This window comes from Rhinoderma darwinii, chromosome 3 (assembly GCF_050947455.1).
Source record: "Rhinoderma darwinii isolate aRhiDar2 chromosome 3, aRhiDar2.hap1, whole genome shotgun sequence".
Lineage (NCBI taxonomy): Eukaryota > Metazoa > Chordata > Amphibia > Anura > Rhinodermatidae > Rhinoderma > Rhinoderma darwinii.
In genome coordinates, this window is record NC_134689.1 from 10,584,410 (window position 1) to 10,609,134 (window position 24,725).

At 44.6% G+C, this 24,725-nt stretch overlaps 1 pseudogene; it reads right to left on the reverse strand.

Annotated features, from left to right (window-relative positions):
• The window catches only part of LOC142748682 (E3 ubiquitin-protein ligase TRIM39-like), a 32,471-nt pseudogene extending 13,359 nt beyond the window's left edge, over nucleotides 1–19,112 (reverse strand).
• Nucleotides 19,113–24,725: the final 5,613 nt, after the last annotated feature.

The following is a 24,725-nucleotide window of genomic DNA, read 5'->3' on the forward strand; positions in this document are numbered from 1 at the left end:
AGATTAGGTCTTGGGGCATTTAGAGACACACGACCTTGCAGCACTTGAGGTCCTATCTGGGATGATTACAGCACCCGAGAGTCCCCATTACTGCCAAAGGAACCAACATCTATGGCAACAAATTTGTAATGTGAATGAGCCACCGCCACCAGGGCCACCGAAAAATACTTCTTGAAGAAGCGTGATCCTGAGTGTGCTGGCTGTTCAACCCTCATGTGTTTTCCATCGACTGCGCCAATGCAGTTTGGGAAATTGGCCACAGCTTTTAAGCCTGCTACATCCTGCAGCCACATCTCTTTGGTTGGGTAAGGCATCACAACAAGTGCTGCCAGATAATGTGTCATGTGCACCACACAATGTTCGAAATGGGCGACTTAACCACTCGAAATTGGAGGTGCAGTGATGTGACACTTTCTCCTAAGGCCGAATATCTGTAAACAAATGTAAAAAAAAAAATTGTAATAAAGAATAAAAAAAGCAATAATATATTCTCAAACTATAAAATGCAATTTTTTTTTATGCTAGTGTGAAAGAAATTATTTAATTCCACCATTTTGTCTTCTATTCTATACTTCCATTTTAACTTCAATACAAGAGTGATATTTTGAGAGAATGCATTTCTGTTTTTGCTGTGTTAAGGAATTGAATCAGCAAGAATAAAGGCTGAGGGAAAATTGATGACTCAAGACCCCACCCTCTACGCCCTCCTTACAGAATACAGAAGATGATAAGGACTTACCATTTTCTTACTTGATAGGAAAATATTGCAATGCTAAGACAATATTGTGAATGTAATTTGTTTTGTGCAAACTCAAGAGAATATATTACAGCTGATGTAGTAAAAGTTCAGTCTAAAAAACTGTATATAAGCCCACTCATAATGTATGTAAAATGCCGTCTGCCATCACTTGCTGAGTGACATCATTATGACACTGCTGTGAAACCTTCTCATGAGGAAATAAATATGAATGAATCTGGAGCAACTGTTTGACTTTGAATTATCCACAACAATTTTGGTGCCGAAAAGTCCCGGGAACCGAAAGCGGCTGGAACGGAACCAGGACAGGAACCAAGGACAGGAGACCGAACTGGCGCCATTAAACAGGTGAGAAACTTTTTTCTCATTCGCTCTCTCTTCCTTTGGTCCCCAGTCCCTCTGTTCTCTGTCGTGAGTACGGTTGCCAAGAACCTCAAACAGTTGTTAAATGTACTAACCTCTTTTTGATATGTATGTGAATGAATGAATGAGGATGTTGGTGCACGCCACATCAGCGTGAAAGAGGCCTTTACGGCGGAGTGCTTGAAACTGCCTCAAGACGCACCTCTACGGAGAAGGCATGGTGGGGGCAGTGCAGTGATAAGTAAGAGGACCCTACCGTCCTCAGACACGATTGTTGTTCTATTTTTCTGTGTTTGTCAAGTAAATTGTTATTAACCACTGCCTGAGCAGCAGAAGGACAAAAAGTGCGTGTGTCCTGAAGCTGCTCCTGGCTTGTCTCCCTCATGAAAAATCATACTGCTTAGAAGATACCTTTCTTAGATTGTTTGATATAGATGATATAATGAGCAGATCCTGTGTGGGATTATTGTTTAGTTGGTTGTAATTTGGCTCAGTTGGAATATTTGTGTAGTGTATACAGAGTGTATACGGGTACGTAGGAGATACGTAGTGTGGGACTTTCCCTAACAGCCAATAGCCATAGTGTTTGTTAGTGAAAATAAAAACTGAGAGAGAAGGGTAGGAGTCCCCTCCATCATAGCAGGGCTATGGGCAACAGTCACGGCAAACGAGGGTCTGGCCGATCACCAGATCACAGAGTAGGGCGTCCGCAGGCTTCTCTGACCCCACAGGAGGAGATGAATTTGAAGTATGGCATATGGGTAAGCAAGCACCTGTTAAAATGGTGTAAGCTTACTAGGGGATTGGATTCAGGTATTCCAAAAAAAGGAACATATGAACTGACTCGCTGGGTCTGTTTCTATAAAAATTTTAAATCCAGAATCACTGAGCCAAATGAGAAAGCAGCTTGGAGTAGATGGATTGTAGAGTCTTTTAGAAAGCAACAAAAAGCCGAAGGTATATACACAGTAGGCATTAAAACAGGGTCTAGTCAGTCAGGTGAAGATAAGCAGGTTGAAGATGAGGAAGAGGGAGAGTTAATTTCAAATATAGAACAAATTGCAATGTCTCTAGTGGAGCCCACCGCAGCGGACTTAGAGGTCCCTGACTCGAGCACCCAGGGTATTCCAGTGGACACAGGGGCTAGATCTAAAAGCCCGCTTCAAGTGCCCACTAGCTCGGCTGCGTTGTACCCCACTGCAGACTTGTCAGTTGCATATAGCTCTCCACCCCCAGTGTATATTGAACCTGAGGTCAGGGCCACTGCCCCTGAATTTATGTCTCCTCACTCTACCCCCACCCCATGGGAGAAAGTATCTGTCCCAGGGGGAGGAAAGGTTTTGTGCGGAGTACATGGGGAACTCCTGATCACCCCTAAAATAAACCAAAAAGAAGTAGACAGGATGACTGAGGAACAATTGTTGCCTTTGGCCTCAGCTTTCCCTGTCAGACAACAACTAATACCTGGTACAAATGGCCAGACAGAGAGGAGGATCACTCAACATGTTCCGTGGACACCTGGGGAAATGAAAGGATTCCTCTCATCAATCCCTAAACCACGGAACAATCCACATGGATTTGTAAATGAACTGTACAATGTCGCAGTGAGTTACAATCCTACTTGGAGGGATCTGTTGCAGATAATAAAGGCCACGGCTGGTCAAATAGATGCAGCAGCCATCTGCACCAGGCTCACCCTACCACAAAATCCATCGGAACGTGAAGACACTCCTCAAATGGCGTTGCAATATGTCACCCAGATCAAGGACAAGATTGGAGATGTCTTTCCTCCACAGTCCTGGATAAGGGTGACTAATATTCAACAAAGGGTTAAAGAACCAGTGGAGGATTATTTTGAAAGGTTTAGACAGGTTGTAGAAGAGGCAGGTGGGAATTTAGATGACCAAGGAATGGGAAAGATGCTGACTGCCACCTTAGTGTCTGGACTGAATAAGGATATCCATGATAAATTAATCTCAGCCCATGCCGATTGGCGTGATAAATCAGTCCCAGCACTAATGAGCCTAGCTAGCTCAATCCAGAGGAATATACAAGATGTACAGGAAAAAAGAGTTCAGAAGATAATGTTGGTAGATGTACCAGAGAGACAGATAGAAGGAGGTAAAAGCTGGGGAGGAAATAGATGGGATCGTAGCAAATTCAGATGTTACAATTGTGGAAAAATGGGTCACTTTTTAAGGGATTGCAGGGCCCCGAGGAAAGGGAGACAGGAGGATAATTGACGAGGAGGGCTTCCAGTGTTACCAGTGATCTCTGAGAGCAGGGGGGGTGATGCCTTTGTCCATTTGACCCTCTCTGAAATGCCTTTTTATACAGTAGAGTGCCTGGTGGACACTGGTGCAGCCCGCAGTGTTCTTAAAAGATCAGAAGCCCCAAATTTAGAAACTACCGGATTTATAGATGCTGTAGGACTGGGGGGTAAACCCATTACATTGAGGGAAACGGTAGAGACCCCTGTAAATATAGGTCCAATTAGCACCTCCCTTTCTTTTGTCATTAGTGAATCTGTTCCTTGCAGTTTGCTGGGGAGAGATGCACTGATGAAGTTGAAAGCTAACATCCAGTACACAGAGAATGGACCTATTGTGACATCATCGGTGGGATCAGATGACCATAACACTTTGGAAAGTCTGATTCCTCTGATGGTGGTCTGCAGTCTTCCAGAGCAGGATATCCCTCCTGATCTGAAAGATGTCCCCCAGGAGATCTGGGCTACAAAAGGAGGACCAGTGGGCCTGATAAAACAAGCAGACCCAGTGGTCATCAAGCTTAGACCTGGAGCTAACCTACCCCGAGTCCCTCAATATCCCCTCAGTCTGAAACAAATGAATGGCGTAAGAGACCAAATTAAATCTTTGGTGAATCAGGGCATCCTAGTTCCCATAAAGTCCCCGGTAAACACACCCCTGTAGTCAGTGGCTAAGCCTGGGAAACAAGGCCAGTTCCGTTTGATCCATGACCTACGGGCGGTAAACAAAATTATCCAGGAAGACTCCCCACTTGTCCCAAATCCTCACACTATTCTAGGAGAGATCCCACCAAATGCCTCCTGGTTTAGTGTGATAGATTTAGTTGATGCTTTCTTCTGTGTGCCTGTGCACCCAGACTCTCAGTATCTGTTTGCCTTCACCTTTGAGGGACAAAAGTATGCTTGGACAAGATTGCCACAGGGAATGATTTCTTCGCCTTCTGAATTTGGTCAAACTATGAAACAGGTCCTCGATAGGTGGCGATCGCCACCAGAGGTCACTATTGTGCAGTATGTTGACGATCTATTGCTAACAGCCCCCTCAAAGGAGTTGTGCATTAGTGCAACTGCTTCTCTATTGTCCCACCTGAATGCTGAGGGATGCAAAGTATCCCCTAGTAAGTTACAGTTTTGCCAGGAAAAAGTTACCTTCTTGGGACACTGTATTTCACAGGGCTCTAAACATATCACTACTGATAGAGTCTCTGTGATCCAGAGGGCACCATACCCACAGAGTGGCAAGCAAATTAGAGCCTTTTTGGGACTAGTTGGGTACTGTAGACAATGGATACCAAATATGTCTCAACACGCTGCTCCCCTTTATGCTCTGACGACTCAGGCTGGTCACTTAGAGTTGTCTGCAGAGGAAAAACAGGCTGTAGATCATTTCAAAGCTGCCATACTTAGTGCCCCTTCACTAGCACTCCCAAACTATACAAAGCCATTCTACCTGTTCTGCCATGAACAGGAGGGACAGGCTTCAGGGGTGCTTACTCAGAAGTATGGAGGGAAACAGAAACCAGTGGGCTACTTTAGTGCCAAGCTTGATTCTGTTATCTCAGCAGGAGCTGCATGTGTCAAATCAGTAGCTGCAGGAGCCCTCCTAGTTGAAAAGACAGCTGATATTGTGTTGGGAAATCAGTTATTTCTTATGGTTCCCCATGCTGTACAAGCAGTCCTTCACAGCCTAACCACCAGACACCTCTCTGCTGCCAGATTAACCAAATATGAAATCTCCCTGTTAGCACCATCTAATATCACCATACTCAGGTGTAATGTACTAAATCCTGCTACCCTCTTACCACTCCAGACTAATGAGGATGGACAGGATCCAGAGCATGATTGTGGGCAGGTGGTGGAACTTTTTTACACCCCTTCCAGTCCTGTGCTGGATGAGCCCATCCCAAACGCTGAAATGACCCTCTATGTGGATGGGTCCAGGCAACAAAAACCAGAGGGAGGGTTTGCTGCAGGTTTTGCTGTAACAGATGACACCTCTGTTTTATACTATGAGACCCTTGATCCTGGCATACATTCTGCACAGAGTGCAGAGTTGCTTGCCCTGATCAAGGCATGTAAACTGGCAGAGGGAAAGACTGTAAATATATATACGGACTCCCGTTATGCTTATGGAGTTGTGCATGATTTTGGTTTTCTGTGGGAGCACAGAGGTTTCTTAACTTCATGTGGGAAGGTTGTGAAGCATGCAGACCTCATACAGCAGCTGCTGGAAAATGTAAAGCTACCTGGAGCTATAGCTGTTATCAAATGCCAGGCACATCAGCGAGCAAAAGATCCTATCACTATGGGTAATAACAGGGCAGATGAAGCGGCTAAAAAGGCTTCTTTTCTGATAATCCAAGAGTCCCCAAATGATGACCAAAATCTGACAATGGACACTCTCATAACTTTGCAAAAACAGGCAGGTCCCCAGACACACAGTAAATGGAGGAAGACAGGTTGTAAGCCAGATAATGGTGTTTGGAAACATGAGGATGGTCGATTGTGTGCCCCTCCAGCTATATATCAGTTTTTAACAAACTTATCTCATCTTCCATCTCATGTTTCCAAAGGAGGAATGGTTTCTATTGTAAGTAAATTTTGGTTTGCACCCGGATTCTCACAATTTGCAACACAATGGTGCAAGAAATGCATGATTTGTGCCAAGCACAATCCAGGCAAAATGACTAGGGTACAGATGAAACACCTTGTAAAACCTGATTACCCATTCCAGAGACTGCAGATAGACTACATCCAACTACCCAGATGTGGTGTCTATGAGTATGTCTTAGTATGTGTGGATATGTTCTCCTCTTGGGTAGAAGCATGGCCTGTTGCTAAGGCAACAGCTGTAGTGACAGCTAAGAAAATAATATCTGAGGTTGTGTGCAGATACGGCCTACCTGAGACGGTAGAGTCTGACCGTGGGACACATTTCACGGGGCAGGTATTTGCAGAAATGTTGAAAGGGTTGCAAATTAATCAACAGCTACACACTCCATATTATCCACAGTCATCAGGGAAGGTTGAGAGAGCAAATGGCATCGTAAAAAATAAGATAGCTAAAATCTGTGAGCAAACAAAACTTACTTGGGTACAAGCCCTACCGTTAGCTCTATTTGCAATGAGGCATACACCAAAGGGAATGCATGGACTTTCACCGTTCGAAGTGCTGTTTGGCAGGCCACCGCTGACAGGACTTTTCTTTCCACAGGAATTACATGGACAGTATGCTTCTCTAAGTGACTATGTTGTCCAGCTCCATAAGCAGCTGACTAATTTGCATGGCTTAGTCTTTTCTTCTTTACCAGACCCAGAAGGCAAAACTGGAACTCACCACCTCCAACCTGGAGATTGGGTCGTGATAAGAAGATACGTGAGGAAACATCTAGAACCCAGATTTGATGGCCCATACCAAGTACTACTGACCACTTCTACCTCAGTGAAAGTAGAGGGGAAACCCAACTGGATTCACGCTTCTCACTGTAAAAAGGTGAACTTTCAGGTCAGGTGACGCAGATCTGTGTAAAAAGGGTGAGGCCACTAGGAGACAGGAGGATTGACTATAGGAAAATGTCAAAAATGCATTTGCTGTTTTGCCTGTTCCTTTGTATCTTATGCTATTGTACACAGGTGAATGGAGAACGGCGGAAGAACTCTATTTAGCTTCTACATCAACAAACAGCCAAGCAGCTGAACAGAACTGACTGTTGGATCTGTTCTCATGTTCCTGCAAATCATAAAGGAATCCCTTTAATTGGTGACCAATATCTATGAATGATCTCAATCTCACAGACTATAGCTATGATGTTGAAATAGATGTAAATCACACTGCTCACAATGCTCTCTCAGACCAAGGAACATATTTAGAAATTGCTGGCCTACTAAATACACCCACTATGTGCATAGGGCCTATGTATGCTGATCACATAGCCAGAATTAATGGGCGCAAAGTCAATTTACCTAAGGTAAACAGATTGTAAAAATGCCACATTACTATTCAATATGAAGTATGAAGTAAACTGTGATGAGGTACATGGTAATTGTAATAACCAATGTTGGTGTGCAACTATGACAGCGTCTTGTGCCCCCAGGTGTTCCTGTCCTGACAAAGGAGATGATGAATGGGACTGTAAGACTAAAGTGCATGACAATATGAGATGGTTTCAAAGTTGGTTGGGGAATCATGGTAAAATAGTTCCTAGGGTAATAACACCAGGGCTATATTATATTTGTGGTAACCGAGCCTATTCGTGGCTTCCTATGGGAGCGTGGGGTAATTACACTATGGGAAGAGTTGTTCCAGCCATCAGACAACGTCCAAATATCTCAATTGCTGACATTTATGAAATGTATTCTAAGGAGACTAGATATAAACGAGAGTTGTTTACAGAAGCAGATAAAGCTTGGATGTGGTTCCCCTCTTGGACAGGCTGGGGAATCGAACTAGCAAATAAGTTAAACAAATATGCTAGTATTATGGATGGGATAATTAATGAGACCTCCAGTTCTATCCATGCTATCAATGAAGAGTTGGCCCAAGTTAGGAAAGTCGCCCTCCAGAATAGAATGGCTCTTGATTATCTGTTAGCAATAGAAGGTGGAACTTGTGCTGTTATAGGTGAAGAATGTTGCACCTGGATTGAAGACTCACATGACCCCATAGAGGCACACATGAATAGGGTAAAGGAATTGCAGAAAAAAGCTAGAGATATATCTAAGGAGGGATGGAATCCCTTTTCTTGGATGGGATCTATTGGTGTTTGGGTTAACAATATGCTTTCTGGATTGCTGAAACCCATAGTGGTAGTGATAGGACTGATTTTAATGCTATTAATTGCCTGGAAATTATTAATGTGTTGTATTTCTCGTTGCAGTAAAGATGTGGATACAACTATTCTCTAAGCATGATGACAAAACAGCTACAGAGTTGATCGTCTGACAGCCCAGCTCGACTACCCGCCTCTCCTGAAGACCCCTCAGCTGTTTGAGAGTAGGGTGGAGGACATCATCTCTGAGAAGAGGGTCCCACAGATGCACCCCAGCAGTTTGATCACCACCCTTAAAGAAGAGTTAATGCTCTGAGAGTGATTTCACCGGGGATTTCTCCGGGGTGGTCCTTGTGATGTGATGCATCTCTGGCCGGCTGTTGTCATCTACAATAGTTAGAAAAGAGTTTGTTTGTGTGTTTTGCTATCAATACAACATATGGACGATTTAGTGGAAATTGCTACCAAGAAACAGTCAAGAATAGATGTTTGACATCTCATGGTCTATGCAGCTTATCTGTATACTCTGTGAAGTACGGACTGTCTCGGGGGTGGTTTCCAGGATAGGAAGGATGATAGTTAGTTAGTGAGAATAATATATATATATGTGTGATAATGATATTATCAAAAGGGTGAAATGTGAAAGAAATTATTTAATTCCACCATTTTGTCTTCTATTCTATACTTCCATTTTAACTTCAATACAAGAGTGATATTTTGAGAGAATGCATTTCTGTTTTTGCTGTGTTAAGGAATTGAATCAGCAAGAATAAAGGCTGAGGGAAAATTGATGACTCAAGACCCCACCCTCTACGCCCTCCTTACAGAATACAGAAGATGATAAGGACTTACCATTTTCTTACTTGATAGGAAAATATTGCAATGCTAAGACAATATTGTGAATGTAATTTGTTTTGTGCAAACTCAAGAGAATATATTACAGCTGATGTAGTGAAAGTTCAGTCTAAAAAACTGTATATAAGCCCACTCATAATGTATGTAAAATGCCGTCTGCCATCACTTGCTGAGTGACATCATTATGACACTGCTGTGAAACCTTCTCATGAGGAAATAAATATGAATGAATCTGGAGCAACTGTTTGACTTTGAATTATCCACAACACTAGGCTATGAAGGCGTAAAATTAAATGAACATTTACAAAAAAAAAACAACACCTCTATAAACCACACTGGTTTGGTCCTTAAAACACATCAGCTTAGTAGACATGGTAGCCTTTGTTATAAGCCACCGGCTGCCATGGCCACACGACTGTACCACGTAAAAGCACTGCAGGGGCTCAAATGATAAAACATGGGGAACGTACTGTCTTGGTTAAAATTGACTGTAAACTTTTACATTTGAGACAGCCAGAACAAAAACTTATCACTAATGTCTGTCTTGGGCTTTTTGACATCACTTTTATGAACTACGTTCATCGTGTATGTCAGAAATGCTGCCGAAATACATGATAAACTTGTCCATAGGGCTCCATCAGCCCAACAGAGGCCAAAAGTGTGTCCTTTTGGCCACGGTTGGACTGGTATACATCGGTATACTTTTCTTTGAAGGATGGAATAGCGTAGCAGTCCTGAGCGATCCTGCAAACAAACACATTTTTCAACACGGGAGCCTATGGGTAATGAATGCCACTGGCATCCGTCACAGGTATATGTTAAACGTATATGTCGAGAAGCTCCAATAACATAACTGCTCATATATGGACAGTTATTTGGCTGGAGCTTCCTACACAGAGGCTCTGCTCGGGGACTCCTGACATCACTGTCCATAGGGCCGGAATCCCCAGGCAGAGTGATACTTGATACTTCCTCTGCCCAAAGATTCTGGCCGTTTGTAAGATTCTTTCTTTCTTTCTTTCTCTCCTCCATCTCTAGGATGAGTTGAGGTGCCTTGGCAGGTTTGTGCTGCCTATACCAGTGATATATTAAGTTATTGCCTTAGAGCAGTTTTTCGACGTCCTCCTGCTTTTACACATGTGCAGTGGGTTCAGGAGGTTGTGGGTGCCATCTTTGTCTTGGGCGCCTGCCCTTTTATATAGTTTTATATGTTGAATTTGTGTGTCTTGCGGCAGTTTTTTTGTGTGTAATTGTAACGTCTATGGCCACGGCCCGTAGTTCTGACTTAAACCTCGACAGCCGTGGCCATGGACATCTTATCTGCGTGCAGCGTCGTCCTCTTGTGAGTCGCCGGCACTCACTTCTGGACATCGAGACTATCTCCGGCGGGCGCAAGCGTCCGCGCGTGCACGGTCTTAAAGGGCTAGTGCATGCATTTTGCAGGAAGTCTGCAATCTAGCCCAGGATGCCCGGGGCTATAAAAAGGGCTCTGCCCTCTTGCTCTTTGCCAGAGCGTTGTTTGTCCTATTAACATAGTGTGTGTGTGTGTGTGTGTGTGTGTGTGTGTTCCTTCAGTCTCTCTCTTCAGTATCTCTCTCTTCAGTCTCTCTCTCTCTCTCTCTTTAGTGTCTCTCTCTTCAGTCTCTCTTCAGTCTCTCCCTTCAGTCTCTCTCTCTCTTCAGTCTCTCTTCAGTCTCTCTCTCTCTATTCAGTCTCTCTCTCTCTTCAGTCTCTCTCTCTCTCTTCAGTCTCTCCCTTCAGTCTCTGTCTCTCTTCAGTCTCTCCCTTCAGTCTCTATCCCTTCAGTCTCTCTCTCTCTTCAGTCTCTATCCCTTCAGTCTCTCTCTCTCTCTTTAGTCTCTCTCTCTTCAGTCTCTCTCTCTCTCTTCAGTCTCTCCCTTCAGTCTCTCTCCCTTCAGTCTCTCTCTCTCCAGTTTCTCTCTCTTCAGTCTCTCTCTCTCTTCAGTCTGTCTCTCTCTTCAGTTTCACTCTCTTCAGTCTCTCTCTCTCTTCAGTCTCTCTCTCTTCAGTCTCTCTCTCTTCAGTCTCTCTCTCTTCAGTTTCTCTCTCTTCAGTCTCTCTCTCTTCAGTTTCTCTCCCTTCAGTCTCTCTCTCTCTTCAGTTTCTCTCTCTTCAGTCTCTCTCTCTTCAGTCTCTTTCTTCAGTCTCTCCCTTCAGCCTCTCCCTTCAGTCTCTCCCTTCAGCCTCTCTCTCTTCAGTCTCTCTCTCTCTCTTCAGTCTCTCTCTCTCTCCCTTCAGTCTCTCTCTCTTCAGTCTCTCTCTTCAGTCTCTCCCTTCAGTCTCTCTCTTCAGTCTCTCCCTTCAGTCTCTATCCCTTCAGTCTCTCTCTCTCTTCAGTCTCTCTTCAGTCTCTCTCTCTCTATTCAGTCTCTCTCTCTCTTCAGTCTCTCTCTCTCTCTTCAGTCTCTCCCTTCAGTCTCTCTCTCTCTTCAGTCTCTCCCTTCAGTCTCTATCCCTTCAGTCTCTCTCTCTCTTCAGTCTCTATCCCTTCAGTCTCTCTCTCTCTTTAGTCTCTCTCTCTTCAGTCTCTCTCTCTCTCTCTCTTTAGTCTCTCTCTTCAGTTTCACTCTCTTCAGTCTCTCTCTCTTCAGTCTCTCTCTCTCTTCAGTCTCTCTCTCTTCAGTCTCTCTCTCTTCAGTTTCTCTCTCTTCAGTCTCTCTCTCTCTCTCTTCAGTCTCTCTCTTCAGTCTCTCCCTTCAGCCTCTCCCTTCAGTCTCTCTCTTCAGTCTCTCTCTTCAGCCTCTCTCTCTCTCTTCAGTCTCTCTCTCTCTCCCTTCAGTCTCTCTCTCTCTTCAGTCTCTCCCTTCAGTCTCTATCCCTTCAGTCTCTCTCTCTCTCTTCAGTCTCTCTTCAGTCTCTCTCTCTCTATTCAGTCTCTCTCTCTCTTCAGTCTCTCTCTCTCTCTTCAGTCTCTCCCTTCAGTCTCTCTCTCTCTTCAGTCTCTCCCTTCAGTCTCTATCCCTTCAGTCTCTCTCTCTCTCTTCAGTCTCTCTTCAGTCTCTCTCTCTTCAGTCTCTCTCTCTCCCTTCAGTCTCTATCCCTTCAGTCTCTCTCTCTTCAGTCTCCCTATCTTCAGTCTCTCTCTCTCTTCCGTCTCTCTCTCTCTTCAGTCTCTCTTTCTTCAGTCTCTCTCTCTCTCTTCAGACTCTCTCTCTCTCTCTTCAGTCTCTCTCTCTTCAGACTCTCTCTCTCTTCAGACTCTCTCTCTCTTCAGACTCTCTCTCTCTCTCTTCAGTCTCTCTCTCTTCAGACTCTCTCTCTTCAGTCTCTCTCTCTCTTCAGTCTCTCCCTTCAGTCTCTATCTTCAGTCTCTCTCTTCAGTCTCTCTCTCTCTCTTCAGTCTCTCTCTCTTCAGTCTCTCCCTTCAGTCTCTCTCTTCAGTCTCTCTCTCTTCAGTCTCTCTCTCTTCAGTCTCTCCCTCTGCAGTCTTTATCTTCAGTCTCTCTCTTCAGTCTCTCTCTCTTCAGTGTCTCTCTCTCTTCAGACTCTCTCTCTTCAGTCTCTCTCTCTTCAGTCTCTATCTTCAGTCTCTCTCTCTCTTCAGTCTCTCTCTCTCTTCAGACTCTCTCTCTTCAGTCTCTCTCTCTTCAGTCTCTCCCTTCAGTCTCTCTTCAGTCTCTCTCTTCAGTCTCTCTCTTCAGTCTCTCTCCCTTCAGTCTCTCTCTTCAGTCTCTCTCTCTCTTCAGTCTCTTCCTTTCCTTTTGGGAACGGGTTGTGCTGTAATCCTTTTTCTATGTCGGCTTACACAGGTATCTAAAGTGCCATCTAGTGGTATGTTTTCAATACTACAACTGTAAGTAATGTCTATGGGAAGGTTTGGTAAAAAAAAAATTATATACTATTTAAGTCTCAGATATTCAGATTTCGTATTCACTATTCAGATTCCGGTCTGACAAAGTCCTACTCCGAGAGACCTCATCTAGCCTACAGGGAATGTGACATTCCATTATCTGATGGCCATGAATATTCATATTGCCGCAATTGTGCCCCTTAAGCTTTTCTGTAAGCCCTCCATCTACAAAAGATGTAATAGTCTGGATTAACGTCTTTGTGCACGCCTATTTGAATAAGATGAGAGATGAACTTAGATCCTCTCTTATACGCAAGACCAGAGTCCTAGTTATGCATGCATCTCCGCTTCAGCTCGTCTCTATATAGATGTTTCCCTCTTAGCTCTGATGTATATGGAGAATAAGGCCTCATGCACACGACCGTAGCCATGTGCACGGCCGTGATTTTCGGGTCGGCCGGCTGCGGACTGTCAGCGGACTGTCAGCGGACTGTCAGCCGCAGGCCGCCCGCACATGCCATTGTTTTCAATGAGCCCGGACCGCAGAACCGGGCCGTAATAAGACATGCCCGTTCTTTCTGCGGTCCGGGCTCCCGGGCCGTGCACGGACCGCAAAAACTACGGTCGTGTCCACGGCCCCATAGAAAAGAATGGGGCCGCAATTCTCCCGTGGATTTTCGGGGGAATTGCGGCCGCAAAAACACGGTCGTGTGCATGAGGCCTAAGGCACGCAGCAAGGCTCCCGCCATACATAGGAGGTTTGAATACATATTTCCTCTTATACAACAACAATCGTTGGAATGGCTCATGCCCCCAAAGTACATGGGGCTATAGCCAAACTACCCAAAAGAACAGAAGTATTCCTGCTGGAGGACGCCTATTTCATCTTCTCCCAGCTGGGAAAAAACATCTCGGACGTGTTGGTGTGAAAAATAGAAAAAGAGGGTTACTCTATACTGTTTACCCATCTTCCATAAGATCGATAAGTAGTGACCAAATAGTTACTCAGAAGCAAACAGTCCGTTCTAGAGTCCTCCATTATTCAGCTGGTACAAAAGAAAGTTCTGGTAGATGCCCCCGCTTAAAAAATGAGCTTTGGGGTTCTATTCGAAAATATTTCTAGTCTCAAGACCCTCTGGGGATTGGCACATGATTTTAGATCTGAGCTACTTAAAGAACTTCCTGGTAAAAAGAAAAAAAAAGGGCTTCCGCACGGAGTCCATCCTTTCCATCCTTTCCTATTGTAGGTAGAGGACGTGGTGGTCTCATTAGACACCTACTTTCATGTGCCCATCTCTTCCCACCCTCAGAAATACCTGCAAATGGCCGTGATTGTTCAGGAAGACATTACCAGTTCACTGCTCTTCCTTTCTGCATGTCACCAGCCCCCTTCGTGTTCACAAAAATAGTAACATCTGTGGGGGCAGCCCTAAGATTAAGAGGGGTCTCTATAGTCCCATATCTGGATGACGGGATTCCCTTAGCCAGGTCAGAAGATATTCTTCTACATCATTTACGTCTGACCCCAAATTTTGTGAGGGATCTCAGATGGATAATAAACTCGGAGAAGTCCAGAATAGCTCTATCCACATCCTGTTATGCCCACGGTCGCTGACCCCCGGCACAGTCCTACTTACCGGCAGCCACGAGCGCAGGACACTTTCTTCATGCTGGCGTCTCCCACCCTTAGACGCCGGCACACGTGGCTGTAGCTCCGATTGGTGTCATGTGTTTAGGTCCCCAGCTAATCCCCCTACACCCTGTACTATAAAAAGGGCCCTGCCCTCCCACTCCTTGCCTGAGCGTTGCTGTGTCTATCCATGTTTGTTAGCAAATGGTCCCCTAGTTGTATCCTTTTCCCATAATCTGTTTCCTGTATCCCGTATACAGTAATTGTGTTTGTTCCTGAGCGAAGTCTAGTGTTGGAGTCGAGTTCATCCTCTGTGCCACATGTCATCTGCTATGCCAAGTGTCATCCGTCACGCCGAGTGTCATCTGCTATGCTAAGTGTCATCTGCCACGCCATGGCTCATCTGTGCCAAGGAGTCTGCTATGCCACGTGTCTGTCAGAACTTCTATACAGGTCCTCTAGTTCTAAAGACTGACATTGACTGTGTTTTGGACAGCTGCTACTCCGCTACGGCCGAGCGGCCTAGTGGGTCCACATCCCCCCGGAGTCGTGACACATCCATTCAGTTCCTGGCCTTTACAATAGATTCTGAGGAATTAATATAGAACGTATACCGGAAAATTGTATAAATCGTATTTATACAAAAAAATTAACATTCATTTTCTGAAATAGGATAAAACCTTGTTCAACTGAAATGTTTTTTTGCTCTTTAATAGCAGAACTGCAGCAAATCTTACCAGAGTATGGAGGGTGAATGTCTGGAGGAGTTACCACATCTCTCACCCTGAAGGTCTGACCCTCAATGTCTGGATTAGTGAGCGTACATTTTACCTGAATGTCTGGATAAGTGAGCGTACATGTTACCTGAATGTCTGGATTAGTGAGCGTACATTTTACCTCAATGTCTGGATAAGTGAGCGTACATGTTACCTGAATGTCTGGATTAGTGAGCGTACATGTTACCTGAATGTCTGGATTAGTGAGCGTACATTTTACCTCAATGTCTGGATTAGTGAGCGTACATTTTACCTGAATGTCTGGATTAGTGAGCGTACATTTTACCTGAATGTCTGGATTAGTGAGCGTACCTCTTACCTGAATGTCGGGATTAGTGAGCGTACATGTTACCTGAATGTCTGGATTAGTGAGCGTACATTTTACCTGAATGTCTGGATTAGTGAGCGTACATTTTACCTGAATGTCTGGACTACTGAGCATACATTTTACCTGAATGTCTGGATTAGTGAGCGTACATTTTAGCTGAATGTCTGGATTAGTGAGTGTACATTTTACCTGAATGTCTGGATGAGGGAGCGTACATTTTACCTGAATGTCTGGATGAGGGAGCGTACATTTTACCTGAATGTCTGGATGAGGGAGCGTACATTTTACCTGAATGTCTGGATGAGGGAGCGTACATTTTACCTGAATGTCTGGATGAGGGAGCGTACAATGGACGAGCCACACTGTTTACTTGCACATCACAGGCCCCTTTTTTTCTTAAAGCAAAACACATCCACGGTGCTCTGCTAGTATTTACTGTCCTCCTGTCTGTCCTACAAATGACAGGAACCACTGCCAGGAGGAGTTATCAATCCTGGGATTGTCCAGGACTGGCATCAACTATGTAAACATCCCTCATTCCCAAAGTCATGACCATCTTTCTTTAGTATTTCGGGCAGAGTTTTTCTTTAGACTTTACATTTTATTAGAGATAATATAATAATACATTAGTGCGATGCAGACAAATATCCAGATTAATAAAGCAGTGACAAAAAGCATGCTGGGAGTTGTAGTCCAGCAATTACTTTGTGTTATGAAAGACATTTGATTGCAAGTTTCAAAGTGAGTTTTATACAATATTTCACCAAAACTATAAATCTAACAGGTAGAAGAGTTACACACATAGTATATAGCATAGTATATAGTATAGTATACAGTGTATTATATATTATATTATACAGTGTAGTATATAGCATAGTATAGTGCAGTATAGTTTATAGTATGCAGTGTAGTATATAGTAAAGCATAGTATAAAGTGTAGTATATATTATACAGTGTTGCATATAGTATAGTATACAGTAGTATATAGTATACAGTGTAGTATATAGTATATATTATAGTGTACAGTGTAGTATATAGTATAGTATGCAGCGTAGTATATAGTAAAGCATAGTATAAAGTTTAGTATATATTATACAGTGTAGTATATAGTATAGTATAGTACACAGTGCAGTATATAGTATAGTATGCAGTGTAGCATATAGAATAGTATGCAGCTCAGTATATAGTATAGTACACAGTGCAGTATATAGTATAGTACACAGTGCAGTGTATAGTATAGTATACAGTGCAGTATATAATATAGTATACAGTGCAGTATATAGTATAGTATACAGTGCAGTATATAGTATAGTATAGTATAGTATACAGTGCAGTATATAGTATAGTATAGTATACAGTGCAGTATATAGTATAGTATAGTATAGTATACAGTGCAGTATATAGTATAGTATACAGTGCAGTATATAGTACACAGTGCAGTATATAGTATATAGACACCCCCCCCCCTGTAGATAGAACCATTGGGGCTCCTTCTAGGAACAGAATACCCAGTAGAGAGTTGCCGATGCTCTGGCCAGGGCTTCCTCTCCTGGAGACGCCCCTGAGGCCAATATATGTCCTGAGGATGCAGATACAATTGAATATGGCAGCTGCCGGGACACATCCGGGACAGTAATTTGACGGAACTATCTCTGTAAATTCTGGACTGTTGCCAACTATGGGAATATTGGCCATGACGCATTGGGGGGGATTATCCAAAAGGAGACACGGGGATTACACATGGGCAGCAGTATATCATCTCCAGTATACAGCTGCCCCCAGAGAGTAATCACCAGGTACCTGCACAGCGGATCATCCCCCCATGTGATCTAGTCATAGGGACAGCTGCCATGTAGGAATCATAACCGCGCCTTCTCATTCATCCCATTGGCTGTATAATCCTCCAATCATATTCTGGTGTCTGTCACCAGTCTCTGGCCGGATTTCTTAGGTTATGATGGTTTCTCCCAGTTGCTGCCCCCCCTCGATATCTTTATAGAACCTTCCCATACACATAATGCAGCATGAAGGGGCTCGGTGAAGGTGGCAGTGAAGGTGTGTGAGTGTCTGATGGGGTCACACAGCTCATAAAAGGACAGCTGCCCGGCCCCATAATCCAGACATATCCTGACTCTACCACTGGAGATCTTGTCAGGTAACCGGATCTCTTTCCTGTCATGTCTCACTAAATACTGATTATTATTCCTCCACAATATCCAGGACTTGTTATTATTTCCAATGAATGACTGACCCCCTCTCCTGGCTATACTGGGGTAACACATCCCCACCATCCACCCCCCTGATCTACTGATCTCCACATCCCAGTAATGTCGCCCTGAGGAAAATCTCCTGCCGCTTATCACCTGACCATTCTGGAATCTCTCTGCTGTTTCTGGACGATTCTGCTTCTCTTCTGTCCTCGTTGCAGTTTTCAGGTCGTCTGATATATGGATATTATTACCAGCTGTGTTTACATCCAGTAATATGTCTGCAGGACCCTGCACATAGATCCCACTCCTTATACCTGATATTATGTCACATAATGTGTGTAATGTGTCTGAGATCAGAGCCACATCCAGATCATCCACATCACGGAGCTGTTTATCACGTCTCCCCGTGTCCTCATCCCCTCCCCCCTCCTCAGGATCACACAAGTCACCTGTGTCTGGTCCCTGTAGGACAGTCAGTGGATCAGTCATGTTACACAGCTCCTCAATGTCCCTCATCTTCCCGGACAGCTCGTCCTTCTTTATTTCCAGCTGCTGGATCAGAGCAGAGAGTGAGAGTGACTGTTCCTCCTCCTGCCTGGAGATCTCACTCAGGACCCTCTTCTCCAGGTCGTCCAGCCGTCTCCTGAGGTCTGTAAACAGGACAGTGACTCTCTCGGCTTCTCCAGCTGCTTTTTCTTGATCTTTTCTCCAGCGCTCCTCCAGACTCTGGACTCTTTCCTCAGTCTCCTCTCTCTTTGTGGTCAGTTTCTGCAGAACATTTCTCAGTTTCTTCTTTTTCTTCTCAGAAGCCTCATCCAGCATCTCCACCCGGTGTCCCCGATGTTCTCCGGCCAAACTGCAGGACACACAGATACAGATATCATCCTTGGTACAATAGTACTTTAATAGCTCCTTATGGACAGAACATTTCTTGTTCTCCAGGGAAGTGCTGGGTTCAGATAAGACGTGTTCTGCTGCCTTGCTGTGAACTCTCAGGTGTTTATCACACAGAGAAGCTTCACACATCAGACAGGATTTAACAGCAGGTACAGCAGAGTCCACACAGTAAGTGCAGCAGATCCCGGTCTGTTCTTTATCTGGCTGAGTAAACAGGAAATTCCGCACTATATTACATAGAGTTATGTTCCTCAGCAGTGCAGGCCGCTCCCGAAACTCTTCTCTGCATTCAGGACAGGAATAAAGTCCAGACTCGTCCTGTGTATCCAGCACACGATCAATACAGACCCGGCAGAAGTTGTGTCCACATCTCAGCATTACAGGATCGGTATAAGTGGTCAGACAGATGGAGCAGTCCAGCTCGTCTCTCACATCAGCAGACGCCATGACTGACAGGAAGAGAGAAACGAAACTACAATTCTCTGACGCTCAGAAACCAGAGGGCGGGTTTTATACTTGTGTCTACAGGACAGGGCGGAACAGCACAAGATCAGTCACTATTAACCTGTTAATGGACACGTGTTATAATCATATATTCTATCTGCTGTATATATAAGGCAGACCTGCAATGCGGCACGTACATAGAGTCGGGTTATTAGCGGTTAAGAACTTTAGAAACTAGAATATTTAGGTGACTGCACACGTTGCATATTACGTGCGGATTTGCTGAGCAGATTTTCTTGCGGCTAATCCGCAGTGTAATACAGTACCAGCAAAGTAAGTGACATTTCAAGAAAACTAGTCTACACGGTGCAGATTTTTTCTGCGTGTAAATTGACCTGCGGTGCGTATTTTAAAAAACCGCAGCACGTCAATTTATCCTGCGTGTCTAACTAACTTTACAGAAAAACGCATCAAACACCGCAGCTAAAACCGCATCTATTTCCGCATCAAAATGTAAAAAACGCGCCTAAGTTGTAGGGAAAGGGGAAAATGGAAAAGTGTTTGGAGGTATAACAATAGCTGTAATATAAATTCTATATTAATAATTGATAATTTGATTAGAAAGTCATCAGTCAGCATATATTGTAGTCACAGGATGAGTCTGGGTTGTATATGTCAAGGCAGTATAGCACTAAAAGTGGTGGTAATAAAACCTGGCATCGACAATTTGTAACTGACACTCCGATATCCCCCCTGACTTTCTATAAATGAGTCCGGGCAAATTAATTGGCAGTTCTGCCGGTGAGTTGATCTCCCTGTAATGTTTGCTGCCAGTAGCGCGCTGGTTGTGGACCAGATCACTAAAAGCCACTGATGACCGGCGCTAATCTTCCTCCGCTCGTGTGCTGTACGGAGGAAGCATGAAAGCGATGGTGTGGTTCCTTATTAGCATATTAAAAACGCACCTAAAAACACATCAAAAGACGCAGCGTTAGGTACGGTTTTAGCTGCGGAATCACGTGCGTATACCTGATTTTCCGCATGAATTTAGCCTTAATGTTGACTTTACATAGTACAGTTGAAAAAAGACGCAGATCCATCAAGTTCAACCAATGGATGGGAAAAATTTCTACACATTGACATAAGGCTGGGTTCACACGTGGCGGAATTTCACTTAAATTCCGTTGCGGACACTCCGCAGCGTTAATCCGCAGCGGAGCCGTTTGTCCATTGACTTACACTTTAATTTAGCAGTGTTCGTTTAGACGAGGCGTAAAATTCCGCTGCGGAGCATAGGCTGCGGAGCGGAATTTGGTGTCCGCAGCATGCAGTGGCGGACTCATGGCGGAATTTCTCCATTGACTTCAATGGAGATTCTAATTTCCGCAATGAAGTCCGCAGCTGTCATGCACATGTTATGTGGGCTGCGGATCCGTCTTGCTTTTTTAACTTGACATTTCTTCATTCTGGCTGGACCTATGTATTTCTAGCCAGCCAGACTGAGGAAGTCAATGGGGCTCCCGTAATGACGGGAGCGTTGCTAGGAGACGTCAGTAAATAGTCACTGTCCAGGGTGCTGAAAGAGTTAAGCGATCGGCAGTAACTGTTTCTGCACCCTGGACAGTGACTACCGATCACAATATACAGCAACCTGTAAAAAAATAGAAGTTCATACTTACCGAGAACTCCCTGCTTCTGTCTCCAGTCCGGCTTCCCAGGATGACGTTTCAGTCTAAGTGACGGCTGCAGCCAATCACAGGCCAATAACAGGCTGCAGCGGTCACATGGACTGCCGCGTCATCCAGGGAGGTCGGGCTGGATGCCGAAAGAGGGACGCGTCACCAAGACAACGGCCGGTAAGTATGAAATTCGTTTACTTTCACTAGGGAAAGTGCTGTCCCTTCTCTCTATCCTGCACTGATAGGGAGAAGGGAAGCACTTTTCCCGCAGTCCGCAGCAGCTAGTCCGCATCAATTTACTGCACATTTTGTGCAGATCCGCAGCAGAATCTGCAACGCAGATTCTGTGCGGCATTGATGCGGACAGTTGCGGAGGAAATCCGCCACGTGTGGTCATGCCCTAAGAGCGGATATTTTTTTGTTCTAGGTAATGATCTCGTCCTTTTTTGCAGCATCTCCTGTCCCTGCTGTGACGGCTCCTGCGGTGACTATTCCATAGATTCACCGCTCTTACAGTAAAGAAGACTTGTCGCCTCTGCAGATTGAACCTTTTTTCTCCAGAAGGAGGGAGCGCCCCCTTGTTTTTTGAGGGGGTTTTACATGGAACAGGATTTCACCATATTTTTTGTATGTGCCATTAATATATTTATATAAGTTAATCATGTCCCCCCTTAGTCATCTCTTTTCAAGGCTGAATAGTTTTAATTCTTTTAATCTTTCCTCATAACTTAGATTCTCCGCGCCCCTTATCAGCTTTGTTGCTCTTCTTTGTATTTTTCATCCTTTCTATGAACTGGAGCCCAGAACTGAGCTGCATATTCTAGATGAGGCCTCACTAATGCTTTGTAAAGTTGTAATATTACATCCCTGTCCCGCGAGTCCATGCCTCTTAATACACGACAATATCCTGCTGGCCTTAGAAGCAGCTGATTGACATTGTGCTGTTATTTAGTTTATGATCTACAAGTACAACCAGATCCTTCTCAACAAGTGACTCCCCAGTGTAGCTCCCCCTAGGACATATGATGCTGCAGATTATTACACCCAGATCCTTCTCCACAAGTGACTCTCCCAGTGTAGCTCCCCCCTAGGACATATGATGCCTGCAGGTTATTACACCCAGATCCTTCTCAACAAGTGACTCCCCCAGTGTAGCTCCCCCTAGGACATATGATGCATGCAGATTATTACTCCCAGTGTAGCGCCCCCTAGGACATATGATGCCTGCAGATTATTACACCCAGATCCTTCTCTACAAGTGACTCCCCCAGTGTAGCGCCCCCTAGGACATTTGATGCCTGCAGGTTATTACACCCGGTTCCTTCTCAGCAAGTGACTCCCCCAGTGTAGCGCCCCTAGGACATATGATGCCTGTAGATTATTACACCCAGATCCTTCTCAACAAGTGACTCCCCCAGTGTAGCGCCCCCTAGGACATATGATGCCTGCAGATTATTACACCCAGATCCTTCTCTACAAGTGACTCCCCCAGTGTAGCTCCCCCTAGGACATATGATGCCTGCAGGTTATTACACCCGGTTCCTTCTCAACAAGTGACTCCCCCAGTGTAGCGCCCCCTAGGACATATGATGCTGCAGATTATTACACCCAGATCCTTCTCCACAAGTGACTCCCCCAGTGTAGCGCCCCCTAGGACATATGATGCTGCAGATTATTACACCCAGATCCTTCTCAACAAGTGACTCCCCCAGTGTAGCTCCCCCCTAGGACATATGATGCCTGCAGGTTATTACACCCGGTTCCTTCTCAACAAGTGACTCCCCCAGTGTAGCTCCCCCTAGGGCATATGATGCATGCAGATTATTACTCCCAGTGTAGCTCCCCCTAGGACATATGATGCATGCAGATTATTACTCCCAGTGTAGCGCCCCCTAGGACATTTGATGCCTGCAGGTTATTACACCCGGTTCCTTCTCAACAAGTGACTCCCCCAGTGTAGCGCCCCCTAGGGCATATGATGCATGCAGATTATTACTCCCAGTGTAGCTCCCCCTAGGACATATGATGCATGCAGATTATTACTCCCAGTGTAGCGCCCCCTAGGACATATGATGCTGCAGGTTGTTGGTACCCAGATGCAAAACTTTACATTTATCCACATTAAACCTCATTTGCCAAGTGGACGCTCAAACACTCAGTGCGTCCAAATCAGCTTGTAATTCACGAACATCTTCCATAGACTGAACTATATTGCATAGCTTGGTGTCATTTTGCAATAGTGCTATTAATCCCATCCTCTATATCATTAATAAATAAGTTGAATAATAGGGGTCCCAGCACTGAACCCTGGGGTACACCACTTATAACCTGGGACCATTCAGAGTAGGAATCATTGACCACAACTCTCTGGACACGTCCTTGAGCCAATTCTCAATCCAATTACAAACTCTACTTTCTAAACCTCTAGTCCTTATTTACCCATTAGACGTCTATGGGGGACAGTTAAAAACGATTTCTACCGGAATCAAAGCTTCACCGGTCATTTATTTATTGCTCCTCTATGTGTATCTGAAATTGACATGAGGACATGGCTGCCATTACATCTCACATTAGAGTTGTCACTTAGCTTTACCCCACTTCTGAATGGCAATCTTGTGAAATGGCCGATTGTCCGACCCTCTATAGTCAATGTTCCCTCTAAGTCTTGGCAGCTCCTGAGCGGGGCAGTTAGGGAGCAGGACAAGTCTCCATCAATGGTGGGCGATCTGATGACCAAAAGTAATATCCCCAGTAAACACTAATAAAGCGACTAAATAAGAGAATAAGAAAACTTATTTTAAATTAGTTTTAACCCGTTAGTGACCGCCCTATAGTGGTTTTACGGCGCTGCACCGGAATAAATAAACAGAGCAGGGAGCCGTTAAATCTCCCTGCTCTCAGCTACTAGAGGTAGCTGAGAGCTGGGGGCGTTCCTGCTCGAACGGATCGATATCAGTAGCGAGCACCACATCTGAGTGGTTTCTGTAACATTGCCCCCCACTATGACGTCGTTTGTAGCACTCGTCCGCTTATAAGGGTCAGAGACTTTTTGGGTCCATTTAGGTTCCAGGGCTCGGGTGTGACCGCAACCTCTGCACTTCCTATACTTTTGAGCCTGAATGGTACAACGAGGCACATTTTTAGTTTAGAAATCTGGGAACTCTGGTTGACAGCTCCAATGTACATGTAGACGTTGTTTGGGTTCCTTTACACCTCCGACTCCAGCAGACAATGTGTAAATCACGCTTTGGACCGTTGTTTTGTTTTCTTTTTTTTATTTTTAACTTCTACTTCTTAAAGAGAACCTGTCACGTGTAAAATGCAGTCCAATGTGTTATATATTGTGTTCTGGAAAAATATTCCTAGTATATAATCTGCCCACTGGATTCCTAAGTACAGAATGAGCAGAGTTTAGAACAATTAATTACAAATAATACTGAATATTTTCCCACAAAACTTTTCTGAGCGGCTCCTCCTGCTCTATATCGCGCTGTATTAAGATCCGTTCTATATTGTATGAAGTCAGTGGCCACAACTTCCTTTCCCAGTGCCAACTATATCTCAAATGCCTGCAGCCAATTCTTCATTCAGGACTTTTTTTCACATCTGGCAGCAAACCAAGTCTGCAATTCTTCAGGCAGTGGATCGCATGAAAGCATATGCCGATAAGAAGAGAAGGGTTCCTTCTCAGTTTCTCCCCGGAGTCAACATCTGGCTCTCTTGAAGGAACATTCGTCTAAAGATCCCTTCCCACAAATTCTCTCCCAGATTCCTCGGCCCCTTCGAGATGTTACAACGAATAAACCCTGTGTCCTATAAGCTTAGGCTGCCTCATATTCTTAAAATCCCCAACTCCTTCCATGTGTCCCTCTTAAAGCTTGTGGTCCTGAGCCGCTGCAGAAAAATCTCCTAGTTCTACAGTTGCTCCCAGCAGTTC